The sequence below is a fragment of the Rhinolophus hipposideros genome (genome assembly GCF_964194185.1).
Source record: "Rhinolophus hipposideros genome assembly, chromosome: 7".
Classification (NCBI taxonomy): Eukaryota; Metazoa; Chordata; class Mammalia; order Chiroptera; family Rhinolophidae; genus Rhinolophus; species Rhinolophus hipposideros.
This window is the reverse complement of record NC_138053.1, coordinates 52,348,839-52,370,052: the sequence shown is the minus strand read 5'-3', so window position 1 is coordinate 52,370,052 and position 21,214 is coordinate 52,348,839. Positions and strand designations below refer to the sequence as shown.

Here is a 21,214-nt window from a genome sequence, read left to right as displayed (position 1 = left end):
GGTTGCACGTAAGCAACGGGCTAGTTCTCTTCCATCACCTTCCTATCCACCCCTGATTTAGCCAAATTCTTTCTTAAACGGAATAAAGCGTTAGACATGGTTCTTTCCCCCCTTACATTTTTAAATGATCAGAACCTACGGCGACAGTAACCGTTATGCTTCCGGCACCCCTCGCTCCTGCCCGCTCTGCCCGGACGCCTTGGAGAGGAAAACGTCTCGACCTTGTCGCTCCGCGTCTGGGGGAAGATGCTCCCAGCCGCGTCCTGTACGAGCCCCGGGAGCGAGCGGAAGTCCGGGCCAAAGCACTTGAAGTCACACGCCCGCCTCTGCCAGGGGCGCGGGGTCGGCCCGGGGCGCCGCTACCCACCGTCGTTGTTCTTCACGAACCCGGACTCCTCGGTCCGCGTCTTCTTGCCGACGTCGCCCGCAAAACAACAGCGAGTGCAGCGGCTCCCTTAGCAGCACCTGACAGTTTCAAACCGCAAAGAGGCATTAAGGACGGCCCTGCACATTGGCCCCGAGCTTCAGCAACCTGCCGTTTGATTGGGTCGAGAGCCGGGGGCGGGGTTCTGGACAGCGGCGGGGAGAAGCCAGAATTAGGTTAAGGGGAGCCCCGCCCCCTGCGCCGGCGGGTCCCCAGGGGCGGTGTCGTGAGGAGCCCCTCCCAAACTTTGGGAGCGCGTGCTCAGTCCGTTTCTGTGGCTGCGGAGGAGGAGGAGGCGACTCGGGAACCAGAGTTGGTTAGATGCTGCTGAGCGGGACAGAAGTCAGCCAGGGCAGTTTGCTGTTGTCTATCGCTAATGCCCGTAACCTCGGCATGTGTTCCTCGTGCAGAAGAGCCACGTAGGTCCATCGGTGCCCTGTAACAGGATGACTTGGGGGTGCATTTTTGAAGTATCCCCTCTGCCGATTCCTTCGGTCTTGGACAGGGCCAGGGAGTCTGCAGTGATTCTGATGCAGCAGTGTGCGGACCACACTTTTAAGAAACTGCTGCACCAGTTTTGACTAATGACTTCAAACGTGTCGGACTGTAAGTCAGGCCCTTCTGGTGAAGTGAGTTATCAACCTTAGGATCATATCATAGTTATATCCTGGCTCTGCCACCTACTTACTGTTGCCTTGGAAAATGCTACCCATATAAAAGGGTTCTATGGAGATTAAATTAATTAATATATCCAAATACCTAACACATAACGTAATTTTTGAATACTGGTCTTTCAACTTGTATTGGCAACAGATACAGCTGGAGGATCCAGGTGGCCAAAGGAGTGTCCCAATCTGGAAAGCAGGTGAAGTTTCAGGCTCCTTGTGTTGTTACCTGGCAGATGGAGTATCCGTTTCTTTTTCTGTAGATAAAAGTGGCAGAACCTGGGTCTCACGTACTTACCTGTTGGCAGAGTCAGAATGATTACAAACAATGAAGTAAGAAGAGTGCCAGCAGTTTCTTTGGCATTTCCCCAGCCTCCTTTCCCGTGCTTATTAGGTTCGGTGCAAAAGTAATTGCGGTTTTTGCATATTTTTTAATCTTTTAAACCCCAGTTACTTTTGCACCAACCTAATATAAAGGGCAAATTCCTGTTAATACATACAAATTCATACCTGGTTCAAATATTTGATTTTTTAATTGAATTGCCTTGTGTTTTTGTTACTGGTAATTGTTACTGATTCACTGTCCCTGTGCCCTCCTGCCACTTGGCTCCATTTTTCTCTTCTCTGTCTTCTTGCTTTTGGGGGCAGATGTTCATAGAAAACTATTGGCTAATTCACCTCCATTCTTCTGTGAAGCTACAGAGAGAAGGAAACCAAAACAGGACTGGCTGTTCTGAATTTAGAACTGGTTCTTTTCCCAAGGTTCCTAGAGAGGAGTGTGGGGTGGGATGGAAGAAAGGGAAAGAGCGAGAAAGCCCCACAAACTCATAATACTTAAATTACCAACTTGAACCCTTCATAGTTATTTATTCATTTAACAAATATTTAACATTCATCATATGCAGAACATTTTGTTGGTGTTAGGAGTAGAGTGAACCAAACAGACACAGTCTGCCCGCGTGGAACTTAGAGCTTAGTGGGAGAAAACATACATCAAAAAACAAAAACCACACACAAAAGAATAAATAATTATACATTATGTTAGAAGTGAGAAGAAATCATGAAATGCCCATCTGAGAAAGTACATTTAAGCTGAGACCTGAAGAATGAATGGGTGAAGAACTTATTTTATCTAATAAACACACAGTGCTTACTATGTTCTGGGCACTATCCTTATTAACTCATTTAATTCTCAGATTATCTCTGTGATGGAGATGCTATTACCACCCTCATTTTACAGATAAGAAAACTGAAGCCCAGAGAGGTTATGTGGCTGGCCTAAGATCACACAGCTAATAAGGGCAGAACTGGTATTCAAACTGAGGTAGTCTGGGCGCCAGAGTCCATGTTCTTATCGCTCACTATGTTCTGTTAGGGACAGCATGACTGTTATGGCTTGAATGGTGTCCTCAAAAAAGGATATGTTCAAGTCCTAACCCCTGGTACCTATGAATATGACCTTACTTGGAAATAGGGTCATTGCAAATGTAATCAAGTTGAAATGAGGTCATTCTGGATTGGGGTGGGTCTTAATCCAATATCTAACGTTCTTATAGGAGAAGGAAATTTAGACATAGAAAGATACAGGAAAGAAGATGGAGGCAGAGATTTGAGTGATACATCTATAAACTAAGGAACATCGAGGATTCTAGCAACACTAGGAGCTAGAGGAGACAGGGAAAAGTCTTCATGTAGAGCTTTCTGAGAGAACATGGCTCTGCCGACACCTTGATTTTGGAGTTCTGGCCTTCAGAACTGTGAGAATATATTTCTGTTGTTTAAGCCATCTAGTTTGTGGTAATTTGTTATGGCAGCCCTAGGAAATGAATACAACAGCTGAGGTCTTGAGGTATGAAAGTGCTTATTGTATCTGGATAATGAATAAAAACCAGTAATCTTAGTGAGGGGCAGAGTAGCACAAGATGAGGCTACAGATGGAGGTGGAAACCTCCATGTTAAGGATTTGATATTTTATTTAAAGTTCAATGGGATGTTTTTAGATGTTCAGGAAAGAGATGAAAACAATGCTCCCAGCTTCACTTTGTGTGTGTGTGTGTGTGTGTGTGTGTGTGTTTGTTGTTTTTTACTATAGAAGGAGGTAGTATGTTTTGATTGATGGATATATATATATATGTGTGTGTGTGTGTGTGTATATATATATATATAGCATCTATCTATCTGTCTGTCTGTCTGTCTGTCTTATCTTCCCTCCTATAGTGAAAAAAATTGAAGCTGGGCACATGGCTGCCTAGTTAGACTACATTTCCCAGTCTACCTTGCAGTTAAGTGAGGCAATGTAATTATGTGTGGAAGTGAAATGTACCAATCCCTAAACTGGGATTCAAGATTTTAGATATGAATTTTCCGTCCCCACGATGTTGTGTTGGACTGAGTGATCAGGTGGAATAGAACTCCTCTGCCAGTTCTATAATATTATAAAACAAATTGTTTCTTTTTTTCCTTCAAGTCACTATTTTGGAGTCAATCTGTTATAGCCATCATTCTTAACTAATACCACACCTTGATCTATATAGATGGATATATAAAGTTGTTGGGAAGCAATGTATATGAAAGAACTTTTCAATTTTTAAAAAGTGAGACAGGAAAGATTTGGGTTCATAAGATCTGGCATTTAACTTTTTGTAAGATGCAGGCATGAAGTTAAGATGGCTCTAGGTCCTTGTTGGGAACATCTCTGGGTTATTATTGGTGGAAAGAAACCCGTGTTATTTTTGCTAGACCTGGAATGGGGACTCATTTTTCTTTTCCAACACCTCCCTGACTTACCTCAAAAGCCTCCTGTCTCCTCACCCTATTATTTGTTTAGCTAGGACTATAGGGGAACCTTTCTCAACCTGGAAGTCGTTAACACTGATGACCTCTGTCCTAGGGTAGCGACCATAATGTAGCTCATCACTTTCATTTTATGGAAAAATAAATTAGATTTAGAGAGATCTATGTTTGCTTTCCTTGAGTAGTAAATCTGGAGGGAAAGGGGGAGGGAGGAAGGGAAGAAGAGAGAGGAGAGGAGAGGAGAGGAGAGGAGAGGAGAGGAGAGGAGAGGAGAGGAGAGGAGAGGAGAGGAGAGGAGAGGAGAGGAGAGGAGAGGAGAGGAGAGGAGAGGAGAGGAGAGGAGAGGAGAGGAGAGGAGAGGAGAGGAGAGGAGAGGAGAGGAGAGGAGAGGAGAGGAGAGGAGAGGAGAGGAGAGGAGAGGAGAGGAGAGGAAAGAGATCTAAAGGAAAGGACTAGGGATGGAGATGGGGAGAGATTTCAGGGTCAGAACTCTTGCTAGAGCCTATATTTGGGTAGAGGTTGTCATGATGTTCCCTAGAGGATTGGTTCATTACTGCTAGCCCCATGGCTCTTTTTCCGCCAGATTGTTAGACTCACAGATTTTCTTCACTTCTTTTTCATCCCATTTACTCGTCAATTCCAATGTACCTGCCTTTGTCACAACCCCTCAGGCTGGACTTTGTTTCTTCAAGTTACCAGTGTCTGATACGGTAATTTAATCTCCACAGATGTACGGACACAAGCCTCTAGAGCAGGCCATTCCCTGTGAACTAAGAACACTGGCATTCTGGAAACAATGCTCTGGCTTTTCTAAATCAGAAAACAAAGAAACAAACAAAACACTTGATGGTGAAATCTGAATTCCAGCAGGAAGGTGTGTACAAAGAACATGGTAGATTATTTTGGGGCAAGTGGCTCACAGTGCATGTCCCCAGATAGAACTTCTGTAGCTGGACCGTCTGTTTAGAATCCTTTTACATACTGAGAGCCAGGAGGGTGCATCACTGAACACACGGTTAACTGAGGCAGAGTAGAGGGAGGAGAATCTGTCACTAAGGGTTTCGGCAGGCACCTGGGCTCAGTGGTCTACAGGTGGAGCAGCGTGACAGTGCTGAGCAGGGGCAGGTACTTGCAGTGGAGAAAGAGCTTGTTCAGAATAGTTTGGTTTCCTGGATTCCATAGTTGGATTTTGCTCCACAACACCCCCTGGCCTTTTTATTGCACAAGGAAGTTTATTTCTTAGCTCTCGTCATCAGTCTTCTCTGTTCATCCTAAGTATAGACTCATCCTTGAGGCTCTCTGTTACCATCTTCTAGCCATACAAAAACCTCCTTACCTTTAACGTTTCTTTCTCCTGATAAAACAATCGAGGACTCGGTATGTGGCAGAAGTAATTAGTTTTTCAGAGAACAATGTTACTGAGTCCCACTGAAGTCTGAGTACTATACAGATATTGTATTCTTGGATCTTTAGGGCTTCTTGAGGGGGTGTTTCAAGATCAGGTTAATAAAGCTCAGAAAGAAAGGACAGATCCTTACATTTTGGGGTGCTTAACCCAAAACGTAATTGAGTACTTGTTATGTACTAAACAAGAGGCTAGGCCACTTCACACACATTTTACTATTAGTTGTTATAAAATTCTGCATAATTAAATGATGAGACCAGAAATACATTCACAATAAAAATTTAGTTATGCAAGAAATTGTGAAGGCAGTATTACCATTATTACACATTACAATACTGTATTGTATATTTATCTCTGAAGTAAAGTATAGGTTTTATTTTTTAGAATGTTTTTTGCCCTTTATCATTTTTATTAATAAGAAAAAGGCAAATACATAAAACCAGATTAATTAAAGATTATGTATATTCTACAAGCATCCAGAAGAGAAATGACATTAAAGAAATGAGATTTTGAAATCCTCAAGTGTCATATTTATCTATTAAGATATATAAGATACACAGTCCAAATACTATGTAAAGCAATTTCTATCATTTACCTTTTAAAAATATATAGATTTTTGTTAATATGAAAAAAGCAAACATTCTTTTTAAAAGTTATGGCTTGATAGAATTTTATATTTAAGAAGCATTTTGTGTTGATTATTATTCAACTTATATGATTATTTTCCCAAGATGGGTATGTATTTGAAGACTATTCTAATGAAAATTCAAAAGTCGTTGGTTTATTTCTATTGACATTGAACACATAAAGTTTGTGTAAATACCCTAGGATTTTAAGAAGAACATATGCCAGGAACACACTCTTCTGTAAAATCAAAATTTAAATTTAAGATTGCAAAATAACATGATAACTCTGTCTAGACTATAATTCCAATAATTGAAATGACAGTTGAAGACGTTGACATCTACAGTATAAAAGCATCAGTTTTACCCTGAGAATAAATGAGGGGATGAAGCTGATTTGCTGAATTTCTAAGAATCGACAGTCAGATAGCCAAGCATCTTAAAAACAAAGCAAAACAAAAAAGCTTTAAAAGTAAATAGCTATTAATTCACTTAGGGCCAGTAAATATATAATATATATTAATATAATATGAATATATTATCTAAATTATTTTATATGATAAATAATCCTGTCTTAAAAAGTTAGGGAAAATCTACATGGGAGGGCTTTTGTCTTTTTTGTTTGATTGTTTGAGGCCAAAGGCATTTGAGAAAACTTAATGGAAGTATTGCTATCAAACACCATCATTGAGAAATTACATTTTAGGGAAAACAAAATTTAATTGTCAGTATTGCCAATTAAATATTTTTCACCCTTCTGATAATAGGATTCTAATCACAGGTTACTGTGAAAACTGTTAAGTTTTCTCTTGTATGCTTTGCTGGTGATAAAATAATATGATAAAAATAAAATAGGATTCTTTTCAAACACTAGAGGTTTTAATTTATTAATTTATTATTTTTGATATGTATGTTTCCTCTTCCTCCTCAGTTCCCCTATCTCTGCCCATAAAGTTCCAAATCTCCTTCAATGTCTATCCCAAATACCACTTCCCTAAGAAGACTGTTTTTGTTTTGTTTTTATACTATTTCTTGTGATCTCTTCCCCACTCTTGCACTTTGTATGCTTATCTCCTATTGTCTTTTGCCATAATTTCTAGGTCCTCTGGGGCACGGATTGTGCTTTCCTCATTTTTGGATCACTTGTGGGACCAACCACAGACCTTACCTGCAGTGGGTCCTAAATAAATATTTGCTGAATTAAAAATGTTGAATACTTATGGTTCCTCCCTCCTCTATAAAATGATTTTGTTTGTGGTTGATGCAATTGTCTGTCTTCCTTTTATGCAGGCCTGAAAATTCCTCCAGAAAGAAGTTCAGCCTGTGGCATGACTCAACGATGCAGGGTCAGCTTCCGTGTTGCCCCGTCGTTGAAGCTTCTGTAGAATGGAAGGAAGTTTGTCCAAACCACACCAGGTGGCAGTGTGACCCATGACTACATGGCCACCAAGGCAGGTATAAAAGGAAACACAAGGCAGTGATTCTCCAAAGAAAATATTTGAAAATAATTTAACACAAAAAGGATGAATCAACTCAATTGTCTGTATTATAATCAGAGATTCCAAGACTCGTGTGATTTATACAATTGCTGCTGACAGGGCAAAGTGAAAAAGGTTTTATTATTTTCACTGTCAACAGGTACACAGAGAGAAATAAATATGTATCCTGGCAGACCAGAGTAAATCTTTGCATTTATGTAAAGAAATAGAAGTGATCATATTGAAAGTTAATGTTATTATACTGTTTTGTAAATATGAGAATAGCTGTAAAAGGCACAATTATTCTTTGGAATTCAAATGGTCAAACTATCCTACCTATAAAAACTGAAGAGATTAATCTGATTCTCAAAAAACAGTATTTTTGAAGTTATAAAATGATTGGATTTTGGTGCAGGTGTATTATTTGTGCAAAAATGTTTTCCATGCCTTTAAATATTGTCTTAAAGTTAAAGCTGAAGTCTCTCTGAATTTGGGATATGGTGAAATAAGGGACAATTGCATTGTTCTGGTACCATATTCCTCCATGAAGTAGCACACACTGCAGTACTTCGTAAGTGTCATCACTTCCACATTTCAGTTGGTTTTTTTCAATATTTGTTGGAACCCTAAGACAGAAGAAACACTCACTAACAGAGAGAAGTCTCTCCTTTAGGGCTTATTGTGGACATTTGTCATTATGGACATTTCTGATTGCCCAGCGCTGTTTGAACACTCTTCTAATGTTTGGAAAATATCCTGTCTTATGAGTTCCACTTCCCTAGATTGAAACAGAAAACTGGCTTTCCCAGGTTCCCTTGCAGCAAGGGCACAGGTATATGGGCAGGATTTCACCAATCAGAAACACTTGCATGTGATGAGCAATGGGAGAAAGGAGGCATGCAGAATTTGTTAGCCTGCAAGCCTGGCAACTGTAGTGTTGTGTTCTTTAGGGGCATCAGTGCCAGAGTTGATGGCATCCACTCCTGAGCATCTCCAGTGTGAGCTGGGCAGTATCTGTGCAAGGCATGTGGCAGTGCCGACCAGTGGCCGCAGGGGTGTTGGAGCTGTAGTGGCTCCTGCAGAGGAATTGTTCTTGGCTGCTCAGCATCCCAGCCTAATTCTCAAGCCCTCTCCAAGCTTCTGTGAGCTATCTACTTGCCTTTAATTAATTCTTTTCCACCTAAACCAGCCAACGTAGATTTTATTGTTCTTTTTATTTTTTTATTAGTTTCAGGTGTACAAAACAACATAATGATTAGACATTTATACCCCTCACAAAGTGATAACCCCAACAAATCAATCCATCTGACACCATAGATAGCTATTACCATACCATTGATTATATTCCCTATGCTATACTTTACATCCCATATATATATATATATATATATATATATATATATATATATATATATATATATATATATATATATAGTTGACATTCAGTACTATTTTATATTAGTTTCAGGGGTTCAGCACAGTGGCCAGGCATCCATACAACTTATAAAGTGATCCCCCTATCAAGTCCAGCTCCTATTCAACACCACATACAGTTTTACAACATTATTGACTGTATTCCTTGTACTGCAATTTACACCCCTGTGACTATTTTGTGACTACCAATTTGTGCTTCCTAATCCTTTCACTTTTCTTACCCGTCTCCCCAACCCCCCTACTAGCAACCATCAGATTGGTCTCTGTGTCTATGAGTCTATTTCTGATTTGTTTGTTCATTTATTCTGTTGTTTAGAGTCCGCATATAAGTGAGATCATATGGTGTTTGTCTTTCTCAGGCTGACTTATTTCACTTAGCATAATACCCTGTAGGTCCATCCATGTTGTTGCAAATAGTAAGATTTCATTCTTTTTTTTAAAAAAAATTTTTTTTAAGATTTTATTGGGGAAGGGGGAACAGAACTTTATTGGGGAACCGTGTGTACTTCCAGGACTTTTTTCCAAGTCGAGTTGTGTCTTTTCAGTCTTAGTTGTGGAGGACACAGCTCAGCTTCAGGTCCAGTTGCCATTGCTAGTTGCAGGGGGCACAGCCCACCATCCTTGTGGGTGTCGAACCAGCAACCTTGTGGTTGAGAGGACTCACTCCAACCAACTGAACCATCCGGGAGCTCAGCGGCAGCTTCGCTCAAGGTGCCATGTTCAATCTTAGTTGCAGGGGGCGGAGCCCACCATCCCTTGTGGGACTCGAGGAATCCAACCGGCAACCTTGTGGTTGAGAGCCCACTGGCCCATGTGGGAATTGAACCGGCAGCCTTCGGAGTTAGGAGCATGGAGCTCCAACCGCCTGGGCCACCGGGCCGGCCCTCATTCTTTTTTATGGCAGAGTAATTAATACTCCATTGTATAAATGTACCAGTTTCTTTATCCAATTATCTATTGAAGGGTATTTTGGTTGTTTATGTATCTTGGATATTGTGACTAGTGCTGCAGTAAGTGTAGGGGGTGCATGTATTTTTTCAAGTTAGTGTTTTGGATTTCTTTGGGTAAATACCTAGGAGTGGAATTTCTGGGTCATAGGTAGTTCTATTTTTAATTTTTTAAGGAACCTCCAAATAATTTTTAATAGTGGCTGCACCAATTTCAATCCCATCAACAGTGCACAAGGTTTCCCTTTTCTTTACATCCTCGCTAGTACTTGTCTGTTGATTTATTGATGATAGCCATTCTGACAGGAATGAGATGGTATCTCATTTGGTTTGTATTTGTATTTCTCTGATGATTAGTGACATAGAGCATCTTTTCATATGTCTATTGGCCATCTGTATGTCCTCTTTGGAAAAATGTCTATTTATGTCCTCTGCCCATTTTAATTGAATTGTTTAGTTTTTTTCTGGTTTTGAGTTGTATGAGTTTTGTTTTCTTTTTAAAATAAATTTTGGCTATTAACCCCTTATCAGATGTATCATTGACGAGTATCTTCTCTCACTCTGTAGAATGTCTGTAGGATGTTGGTGGTTTCCTTTGCTGTGAATAAGCTTTTTAGTTTGATGTAGTGCTAATTGTTTATTTTTTCTTTTGTTTCCCTTGCTTGAGGAGATACATCAGTAAAAATATTACTAAGGGTAATGTCTGAGCGTTTACTTCCTATATTTTCTTCTAGGAGTTTTATGGTTTCGGGTCTTACATTTAAATTTTTAATGTGTTTTGATTTAATTTTAATATTTTGAGTTTATTGTTGCATATGGCATAAGAAGGTGGTCCAGTTTCGCTTTTTTACATGTGTCTGTCCCAGCTCCATTTATTGAATAGACCGTCTTTACCCCAATGTAAATTTTTGCCTCCTTTGTCATAGATGAAATGATGATATAGGCATGGGTTTATTTCTGAGTTCTCTATTCTGTTACATTGATCTATGTGTCTTTTGTTTTTATGCCAATACCATGCTGTTTTGATTACTATGGCCTTGTAGTATAATTTAATGTTAGGTAGAGTGATACCTCCAGCTTTGTTATTTTTTCTCAAGATTGCCATGGCTATTCGGGGTCTTTTATGGGTCCATGTAAATTTTAGGATTATTTGTTCTAGTTTTGTAAAAAATGCCACTGGCATTTTGATAGGGATTGCATTGAATCTACAGATTGCTTTGGGTGGTATGGACATTTTAACTATATTAGTTCTTCCTATCCATAAGCATGGTATATGTTTCCATTCCTTTGTATCTTCTTTAATTTCTCTCTTCAATGTCTTATAATTTTCTGAGTATAGGTCTTTTACTTTCTTGGTTGAATTTATTCCTAAGTATTTTTTTTTTTTGGATGCAATTGTAAATGGCATTGTTTACTTAATTTCTTTGCCTGATAGTTCATTATTAGTGTATAAAATGCAACTGATTTCTGAATGTTAATTTTGTATCCTGCTACTTTACTAAACGCATTTATCAGTTCTAATAGTTTTTTGGTGGAATCTGTGGTATTCTCTCTATATAGTATCATGTCATCAGCAAATAATGACAGTTTTACTTCTTCCTTTCCCATTTGGCTGCCTTTTATTTCTCTTTCTTGTCTGATTACTTCCACTACTATGTTGAATAAAAGTGGTGAAAGTGGGCATCCTTATCTTGTTCCTGATCTTAAGGAAAATGCTCTTAGCTTTTCCCCATGGAGTATGATATTAGCTGTGGGTTTGTCATATATGGCATTTATTATGTTGAACTATGTTCCCTCTATTCCCACTTTACAGAGAGTTTCCATCATAAAGGGATGCTGAATTTTGTCAAATGCATTTCCTCCATCTATTGATATGACCATATGATTTTTATTTTTGTTTATGTGGTATATCTCATTAATTGATTTGTGGATATTGAACCAACATTGCATACCAGGAATGAATCCTACTTGATCATGGTATATGATCATTTTAATGTATTACTGAATTCAGTTTGCTAATATTAATATTTTATTGAGGATTTTTGCCTCTATGTTTATTAGGGATATCGGCCTATAGTTTTCTTTCTTTTTTCTTTTTGTAATGTCTTTGTCTGGTTTTGGAATCAGGGTAATTGTGGCCTCATAAAATGAGCTTGGGAGCCTTCCCTCCTCTTGGATTTTTTTTGGAATAGTTTGAGGAGAATAGATGTTAATTCTTTTTTGAATGTTTGATAAAATTCACCTGTGAAGCCATCTGGTTGAGGACTTTTGTTTGTTGTGAGCTAGATTTTACTTTATGTGTTCCTGATAGAAACAACGAGTAAGAAGACATAATCTTTCCTTTTTTCTAGACATATATTTTGGGATAACTTGTAAAAATTCTACCATGTTATAAATTTAGGGAACACTTCATATGGCAAAAGGAAGAGAGAAAATATAATAATTGTAATCTGGAACTGGTTAAAAATCCAGTAAGTGAGATAAAGCAACCACAGGTTAGAAAAAGTAAAGTCATTTTAATATTCACATCTATAAGTAGCATGCTTTCTTTAAAAACAGGAGAAATAATTTTAATGTTCAAAGCTGAGAATTTTAATGTTCATACTAGGAAACATTTAAATTTGATATCAAAGAGGGATTTAGCAAGGTACCAATCTTTTATAAAGCAGAATAGGAGGTTATTCTTTTTGTCTGACCAGCCCTCATTTCCCTTCTAGTTGGCTTGGGACTCTCCATGAGAAGATAAGAAATAATTGCTGAGAAGAGTGGAGCACAGGGTTAAGTAGGGCAATGTTGGGAGCACCTTGGTCCTCCTGGAGTCAGTGGTCATCGATTTAAAATGAGTCCAGTCATCTTAGTTGTGTGGTTTTCTCCAACTCCATTCAGCTGATTAGATGTAAGTGTGGAGCAGGCAGAGTGATACCATTTAGTCAATTGAAATGCAGGGCAAGGATGAGTGATGCGAGTGAGTGATTCTAAAAGATACACCATGGAGTCTACGTGGGATAGGGAGAAAAGGAGGATGTGAAGTAGATGAGGAAGAGTGAAAAGTTGGCAGACCCACTGGTCTCCAAGAATTGTATCATTGGTAATAATATACAGAGGTGGTGGTCAGAGAATGGAATCATTGAAATTGAGATTTAAAAAATGTTTTAAAAAAAGATGATCACTTTTCAGTAACATCTTTTCTTTCGATTATTTTTTAATGTATAATTTATAATAATAAAATTCACATAGTTTAAGTTGATGACAAATATTTCTATCTATATAATTGCAATCAAAATCAAGAAAAAGAAGATTGCCATTTTTTCCAAAGTACACGGGTGCCACATTACAGTCAGTCTCCCTGCAGTGGATTGAATGTGTGTCCCTACCCGCCCCCAAAAGTTCATATGTTGAAATCCTAACCCCCGATGTGATAGAATTAAGAGTTGGGGTCTTTGGATAATTAGATCTTGAGGGTGGAGCCTTCATAAATGGCCATAGTGCACTTATAAATAGAGGCCAGAGAGCTAGCTAGTCTTCCTCTACCATGTAAGATGTGGAGAGAAGACAGCTGCCTATGAAACGGGAAACAGGCTCTCACCAGACACTGAATCTGCCAGCTCTTAGCCTCCAGAATTGTAAGAAATAAATGTTTGCTATTTAAGTCACCCATCTATGGTATTTTTGTTGTAGCAGCCAAAACAGATTAAACACTCCTCCTCAACAAAATACTGGTCTGATTTTTAAAAAATCACTATAGATGAGTTTTAGCCTATTCTAGTATTTCATATACATGGAATCATATCGTATGTACTTTTTCACCCTGGCCACTTTCACCCAGAGTAATGTTTATAAAATTCATCATTTTTATTGTGTTTATCAGTAATTTGTTCCTATTGCTGAGTGCTATTCCATTGTTTAAATATACAACAATTTATTTATTCACCTGTGGTTAGATACTTAGGCTATTTCCGGTTTGGGCTGTTACTACCTTTCATATACAAGTCTTTTTATGGGTATGTGTTTTTGTTCTCTTGGGTAAATACCAAAAACTGCAGTTACTGCTATGTATTACCTGTTTTTACATATTGTTGGATTTGATTTGCTAATATTTTATTTAGGATTTTCATGTCCATATTCATAGGGCCCATGGAAATCATCATAACTATCAGTCAAAGAGGGAAACATTTAATCTTTTGCTGGAAGGTGGAGGCTAAACTAACCCTTTTTCTTCTTTATCTGTGTTGGAGCGGTAGCCCCTTGAGCCTAAACAATGGCAAGTAGAACCAGAAAGTATACAAACCAGTTGATATCATCCACCTCCACAGCATAAGGCATAAGAAATTAATGTGGGGCCATGGCAATGAGGAAAAATGCAGAAATTCAGAGGCCACAACACTCCATCTTCACAACTAAGTAAACTTGCCCTGTACTCTTTCCAGTCTCTATTTTTTGGGGGGTTTATGTGCATATATTCTTAGGGAACCAAGTTGATGATCTTCTGATAGAAATAGAAGACTCCACCAAAGATGCTATATTTCGGGGAGGGCAGTGGTATAATTGAAAATGTTATGAGGCAGACTTTTCAGTTGTAGCAATGTAACCACTGAACCACTACACTTGAAGTCGAGTCCATAGAGAAGCAGCTCCCTGGATTCAGGGAGTTACAGCTGTTGACACCTGGATCCAATATCCTCTTTCTTAAATGTGAAGTGACTCGAGTGTTATTGCTTTAAAGACTGTCAAGTTCCCAAAGAGTGAAAATTATTTATTCCATGTTAATAATTCAATTTGCAAGTTAAGATTTATCATTTATTGGAACTTCTCTTTTCTGCATACTTCTTAAATACGTGACTAAATCCCTGGCATGTATTGAGGCAATCAGTAGATTTTTAAGAAAGCAATCAATATTCCAAAATGCCTCATCTCAAAATTAGGAATTATGTAAAGGTAATTGAAGTAAAAGACAAAGAACACATTGTTCTCTTGACTCATTTCAGTTCCTTGACAATAAATTTTCATGAGCTGCTTGGACTATTAAGTAAATTGATATTTTTAAAGTCTGTGATTATTTGTGACATGAGTACAATATTTATAGGCTTTTGCGTGTATATTTATATTTATAGTGAATATCTATGAGCAATTGTGAGTAAAACACCTTCTGTTTTTACGTTGCTCGTTTCGTATAGTACTTGCCAAACATCACTTATTATATGTGAGACACAAATGCTTTATGACTTGGCTTTAAGATATTTAATTTTGAAATGGAGGGTAAAGTATCTTAGAGCACAATGTAAATAGCATGTATGACTTGAGGGGAAGGACCTGTTAGAGTAAGTTTTCTGAACAGCTAAAACTTACACCTTCAAGAGCTGCCTTTTTCTTTTAACCAATTAAATAATATTCTTTCAAAATGTATTGCTTGACGTGCTGCCATCTTAAAGCTGAACATATAGAATATAATCTACGTATTCTGTAGGTGATAATTATGCATGTCATTTCACCAAGTGGTGTTGCCCTTGAGGTTTATTAAATTCACAGACACAAAGGAGGAGACCAGAGAATGAAACAGCATAGCAATTTGGGACCATATATTAAATGCCTCCTCTCTCCTTCCATTCCCCTCCCTACCACACTCGCTTGCTTTTCACCTTCTATTTATTTAAACTCAGGAAGATGGAAGGTTGATACCAAGAACCAGGTAATCTTAGCTATTCCTTCACTAACTTCATTTTATATTCTTTTACATTTTGGTTTTCGGGGGCGGGGGGCGGTCCAAGGGTGACTCTAAATGCTTTCATGTTGGTGTGTATGTTAATAGGTCTCTTTCTCTCAGTTTTGTTCCTAGAAGTCTTCCAGTTTATTAAAATTAGCAGAAGAGTGACTGCTGGAGACGTGGCACATTATTGGACTAAGGTCTGTGTATTTCACAAATTTGCAGTTATAAGATCAGTAAGTTCTGAGGATGTAATGTATAGCATGATGGTTATAGTTCATAATAATGTATTGTATATTAGAAATTTGCTAAGGGAGTGGACCTTAAGCATTCTGACACCACACACACACACACACACACACACACACACACACAGATGGTAACTGAGGTGATGCATGTGGTATTATAACTAACTTGATGGTGGTAATTATTTCACAGTGTACATGTGTATTGAATCACATTGTACACCTTAAATCTATATAATTTTTATCTGTTGATTATATCTCTATAAAGCTGGTGAGGGGGGGAGAGATCTGTGTACTTCAAAGTGTAGGAAAAGAATGGATGGCCCAGTGAAGACATAACTTTTTTATTCTTTCTGTCTCTAGTCTTAGAAGCAGATCCTGAGACAAGGGGTCAAATAAAAGTACAGCAGTTTCTTGAATAAAGTCGCTTTGTTCAGTGTTGTTCGTTATAACGTTGATGAGATGCTATAGAAACTTAACTCTTATTTATATCAATTAGCTTATGGTAAAATTGGTTTCATTATATGTCATTTTACTTCAAGTTGAAGAACCTATGGAAGATGTTATCTGAGGACTAACGGCAGTTTATTTGGCAGGTGAATTAAATACCAGCAGGGGAGTGGGGGCTTGAGAGAAGGAAGTGAAGGCAGCTAAAAGGTTTATTGGGTGGCATAGTGTGCATAGCTGGTGGAAGAAAGCCCTCCGGTAAAGAAATGCAGGTCCTGGTAAGGTGGAAGTCAGGCATGTTGGAAGAGAAACTGAGGCATATTAAAAATGTTGAGTTTATTTGAGCAAAAATCTATCCAAATTAGGCAGCACCAAACGGAAAATGGTGCAGAACGTTCCACCAACAGAAGCTCGGGGAGAGATTTTTATAGACAAGAAGCAAAAACAAAATAAGGAAATTATTGATGGAGTATAACTTAAAACCTTGTTGGCTGTGATATGTTGTCCTTAGGTTCTGATTTCATAATCTTGAAGCATTTACCAGCTTATACAGGCTACCACTTCATTAGAACCACCATGGTCTAATGGCCTCCTGTTTAATTAATTTAATAGACAGCTGCATTGAAGTGGCTGTGGAGAGGGAATAGGGATGGGGTACCAACAGTGTCCACTGTAGTTGGAGACACTAGAATGGCCCCTACTGTCAGTCCTGTGATTTGTAGACTTGCATTTTGAGAACAAATTGTCAACCTAAATAAAGAGGTAAACTGAAGCAAGCTTGAATTACCAGAAGTTGAGTTTATTCAGGAATAGCAGAGGAATTTCAATCAGGAAATACAAACTGTAGCAAGTTACAGGCGAATCTGTTGAAGGTTTGGGGTGGGCTGTGTTTATGGACAAAGAAGAGGGGAATCCAGGCAGAGACCAAGCAGTGTATTCATTGGCTTGAGGATGGGGAGAGATTCTTGGTGGATGTTCATTGGTGAGGAGGTAAGTTTCTGGTCTTTGAATCAGGCATTTATGGAAAATCAGTCACTCAATTCTTTCACTTTTCTGAGGGCATATGCTTGAGATGCTCCATTTCATATCCTCCAGTTCCATTTTAGACTGAAATCCTTTCACAAAATTAAAAGACAGTTATGAGTTTCCTCAACTATAATAGTATCTAGAAACATTCGTCTCCCATGTTTCTTCAAGAAAATCTGAATTGCTGTTAAATAGGTCCAGATTCTGTCTATCTTGTTTTATTTTCTGAATAAGTTATGCAATGAATCATCTAGCTCTACTTTCCCTGTCTCTACTTTTACAATGTAACTATTGCCCATTTGAATTTATTCTCTCGTGAATAATCAGATAGGTTAGGGTGAAGGAGAGGCAATTGATTTTCTAGGCTCCACTCCCTCAAATCAGACAGTTCTTAAAATTATAAAGTAATGATTCTGAAAAATATTTTATAAGTCAAGTGGTGCCTATTTATAAAAACTATACTGTCTATAAGATGCTCAGTGTGGGTGGGAACAGTGAGTACAAATAAACCGGGATTCTGTCTTATGTTGTAGTGAAAAGCTCTTTTTTGTTGACCAGCATCTTTTTCTTTTGGATCTATCTCTCCTCAATTCCGTTTGACCTAGGGTGGATTTGTGTGATGGGATCTCGCACATATACATACCCCTTCCGGGGTTGGCTTATGTGATGGTTAATTTTATGTGTCAACTTGATTGGGTGACTGGGTGCTCAGATTAAACATCATTTCTGGGTGTGTCTGTGAGGATATTTCTGGGTGAGATTAGCATTTGAATTCATAGATGGCCTTCCCTGGTAAGGGTGGGCATCATCCAATCCATTGTTGAGGGCCTGAATACAAGAAAAAGCAGAAGAAGGGAGGATTCATTCCCTTCTTGCCTGCCTGCTTGAACCAGGTTGTCAGTCTTCTCTTGCCCTTGGACTGGGACTTATACCATTTGCTCCCCTGGTGCTCAGGGATGTGGATTTGCACTAGAATTACACTACTGCCTTTTTTGGTCTCCAGTTTGCAGATGGCAGATCGTGGGGCTTCTCAGCCTCCATAATCATGTGAGCTAATTTCTCATAATAAATCTACATATATGTGATATCTATAGCCATATAATAGATATTTTATATATCCGTGGCTATAGATATCACATATGTGTGTATATATATTTATATGATATACATTATATATCCAACGGTTCTATTTCTCTGGAGAATCCTGACTGAGATGGCATGTGACTAAGACTGGACAATCTTAGTACACTTTTTGGTTGAGCGTTGGGTTGAGCACACAAACTGTGAACGCTGGCAGACTGAAGTTCTCTTTCTGCCTAGACTAAGCAGGATTGTTGTCGCCATCTTGACTCCATTAGGTGGAGGGAGATTGTATGCAGAATGCAGCCAAGTGGAGGCAAATAGTGGAGACAAAAAGTCCTGGAGGCTTTAGTCCTTGGCTCTGCTTATGCTTGCGCTCATCATCAGGACCTTCTAAGCCAATTTCTCTGTGAGCGACTTGTTTGTTTGTTGTTTAGTTTTATTACACTTTAGTTTAGTTTTATTAAAGTTAGGTTTCTAGCACCAGAGTTTTGACTAAACCACATACTTAAAATTGGCAAGAAACTAACGATGAAATTGAGAAAACATTTGTATCAGAAAAAAATTTTTGAAAGACGTAGCATGCTATTTAAAATCTTAAACACAATAAAAACTGATTTAATATCAACAGGATGTTTTTTGAAACAGAATATGTGTGAAATGATGACAGAAGTTTTCAATGACTCTTGCATTACAACACCCACTGAGAGAAAAAGATGGCTAATATTTATGTTTACTTGCAGAAGAAAAAAACTACTCCTGGATATTTTTGCCTCCTGGCATCCAATTCCAAATAAGTTTGTGAAAGTTGGCAAATGAGTAAGTATATATATTCTTTTATAATTTTATTCCTATGTGCAACTTTATTTCCAGGGCTAGGGGATTAGGGTATAAAGTGAGTCCCAAAGCGCTTGTTGATGGGCAATATTTATGCTATACAGTAAATCAAATGGTACTTGTAATTCCTTTGAGAATTAGTCAGAAAACCATGAGATGTCAACTAATGTTTGGCCTTGGAAACTTCAAAGGTCCATTGTGGGATGGTGAGTCTTGCATCAAATCCCTGCTCTTTCCTAATCACCAGGACCTCTCACTCCCACCAAGCAATAATCTCAGCTATAGATGTCCTGCCTTCAGAGTGGCCCTTACTTGTACAACAAAAACAAATGATTTCTAGAGCGACAGTGGACCGAGGCCTATCAGTGCAGAAGTGCAAAGCTGTGTGGGTTCTGCCATGGAACACACCTATGGAAGCAGCTAGCATTGTAAAAAAAAGCAAGGAGAGTCTCGTGATAATTGGGACAAATCATCTGTTTTCAAACTTTGTTTTCAGGATCCCTTATACTCTTAAAAACTACTGAAGAAACCAAAGAGTTTTTATTATGTGGGTTACATCTATTTATATTTACCATATTAGAAGTTAAATCAGAAAAATCTGTAAGTATCCAAATTCATGGTGGAGGTTATGAATTTCCAATACTCTAATTTATATTGAAAGATTAGAGTTTGTAATTGGTAACAAAAACTGAGTTCTTTTCCTTAAAGTAACTGAAATGTTTCACTTCAGTGAAAATGTACACCAATACCCATATTCGTATAACTATACATTGTCTGTGTTTTTCTCAACACAATGTGGTGTTCTGTGACAAAAGTATCTAGTTCAGCTTGCGACTTAAATCCTCACACAGCTGTTTTCCTTGAGCTAACCATTGTACTTTGGTATATAACAGAAGGGCTTTATAAGTACTTCCCATTTCATAACATAGACTATTAAAAAGAAATGTATCCAAGGGTTGAGAACTAACAGTTTAGTACTTTGTCACGGGCATTCTTAAGTGAAGCTGACTTTTTTTTTTTTTTTTTTTTTTTTAAATTGGAGAGCATGACAATAAAGAATACAGCTACGTACTAGCTTGGTGCCGCTGCCTTGATTGGTGCTAAGGTGCCAGCAGTTGTACCCACATTGCTTTTACTCCATTGGTACGATGGACAATACAGTGAAAAAGACAAGTAACGTCTTAGTATTATTATGAATATAGTTTGACCTTGTGAGTCCCTTGAAGGGATTTGGAACCCCCCAAGGGTTGGCAGACCATACTTTGAGAATCACTGATTTAAGAAATGCTATCATTAAAAAAAAAAAAAAAAAGACTTACCGAGTCCCTATTATCACCAGGCACTTCTGAGCGCATGGGTGGTATCAGTGGACAAAACAAGGAGCTCTCCTTTCATGGAGGCTATTTTCTAGCAGCAGTGGTGATAGCTACTAAGACAATAGATATAATAACTAGGTAAAGTATGAGGTGCATTAGGAAATGATGAGTGTTGTGGAAAAATAAAAAGTAGAGCAAGGTAAGTGTGATTGGGAATGCTGGTGGGTGACAAGTAGCAGGTTGAAGTGTTAGAGTGGTCAGATAAGGCTTCATCGGAAAGGTGGTATTTGAGCAAAGCCTTAAAGGAGGTGAGGGAGTTAGCCATGTGACTGTCTGGTGGAGAAGCATTTCAGTCAAGGGAATAACTATATAAAGACTGTAAAATGGGAGTATGCCTGGCATGGTAAAAAACAAAACAAAAACAAAACAAAACAAAAACACACCAGGAAACCAGTGAGGAGAGAGTGGAAGGATTGAACGGTAAAGCTCTAGGGTGTGTGGCCAGAGACAGAAGGGAGGGAGAAGACCATGTAGAGAAATGGGACCTACTGAAGAGTTTTTAGCAGAAGAGTGAATGCTTTAAAAAGATGATTTTTCTTGCTGTGTTGAGGATAGACTGTACAGGACAAAGAAAGGAAATGTAGATTAATTAAGAGATATGTGTGGTAATCAGATGAGAGATTCTAGTGGGTCGGACCAGAGTTGCAGATGTGGAACTGGTGAGAAGGGAGAATCAGTTGAACTTCCGAATGGTTTTGATGCAGGGAGTAAAAGAAAGAGAGAAATCAAAGGT

General features: G+C 38.4%; 1 protein-coding gene and 1 long non-coding RNA gene across 11 annotated transcripts in view; one reads left to right on the top strand and one right to left on the bottom strand.

Annotated features, from left to right (window-relative positions):
• POC5 (POC5 centriolar protein) overlaps positions 1–494 on the bottom strand; it is a 29,657-nt gene extending 29,163 nt beyond the window's left edge. For 2 of the 10 annotated variants that reach the window (XM_081054625.1, XM_081054632.1), the window contains exon 1: positions 368–484. The gene's annotated coding sequence lies outside the window, so the exon portion shown is untranslated. Of the gene's footprint in view, positions 1–116 lie in introns of all 10 variants that reach the window. The other 8 variants (XM_081054633.1, XM_081054634.1, XM_081054627.1 and 5 more) reach the window with 7 other exon arrangements.
• Positions 495–704: 210 nt separating this feature from the next.
• On the top strand, positions 705–20,400 carry LOC308499585. Its single transcript, XR_013993609.1, has 4 exons — positions 705–843; positions 7,201–7,365; positions 15,591–15,670; positions 19,012–20,400. It is a non-coding gene; the product is annotated as an uncharacterized lncRNA (long non-coding RNA).
• Positions 20,401–21,214: the final 814 nt, after the last annotated feature.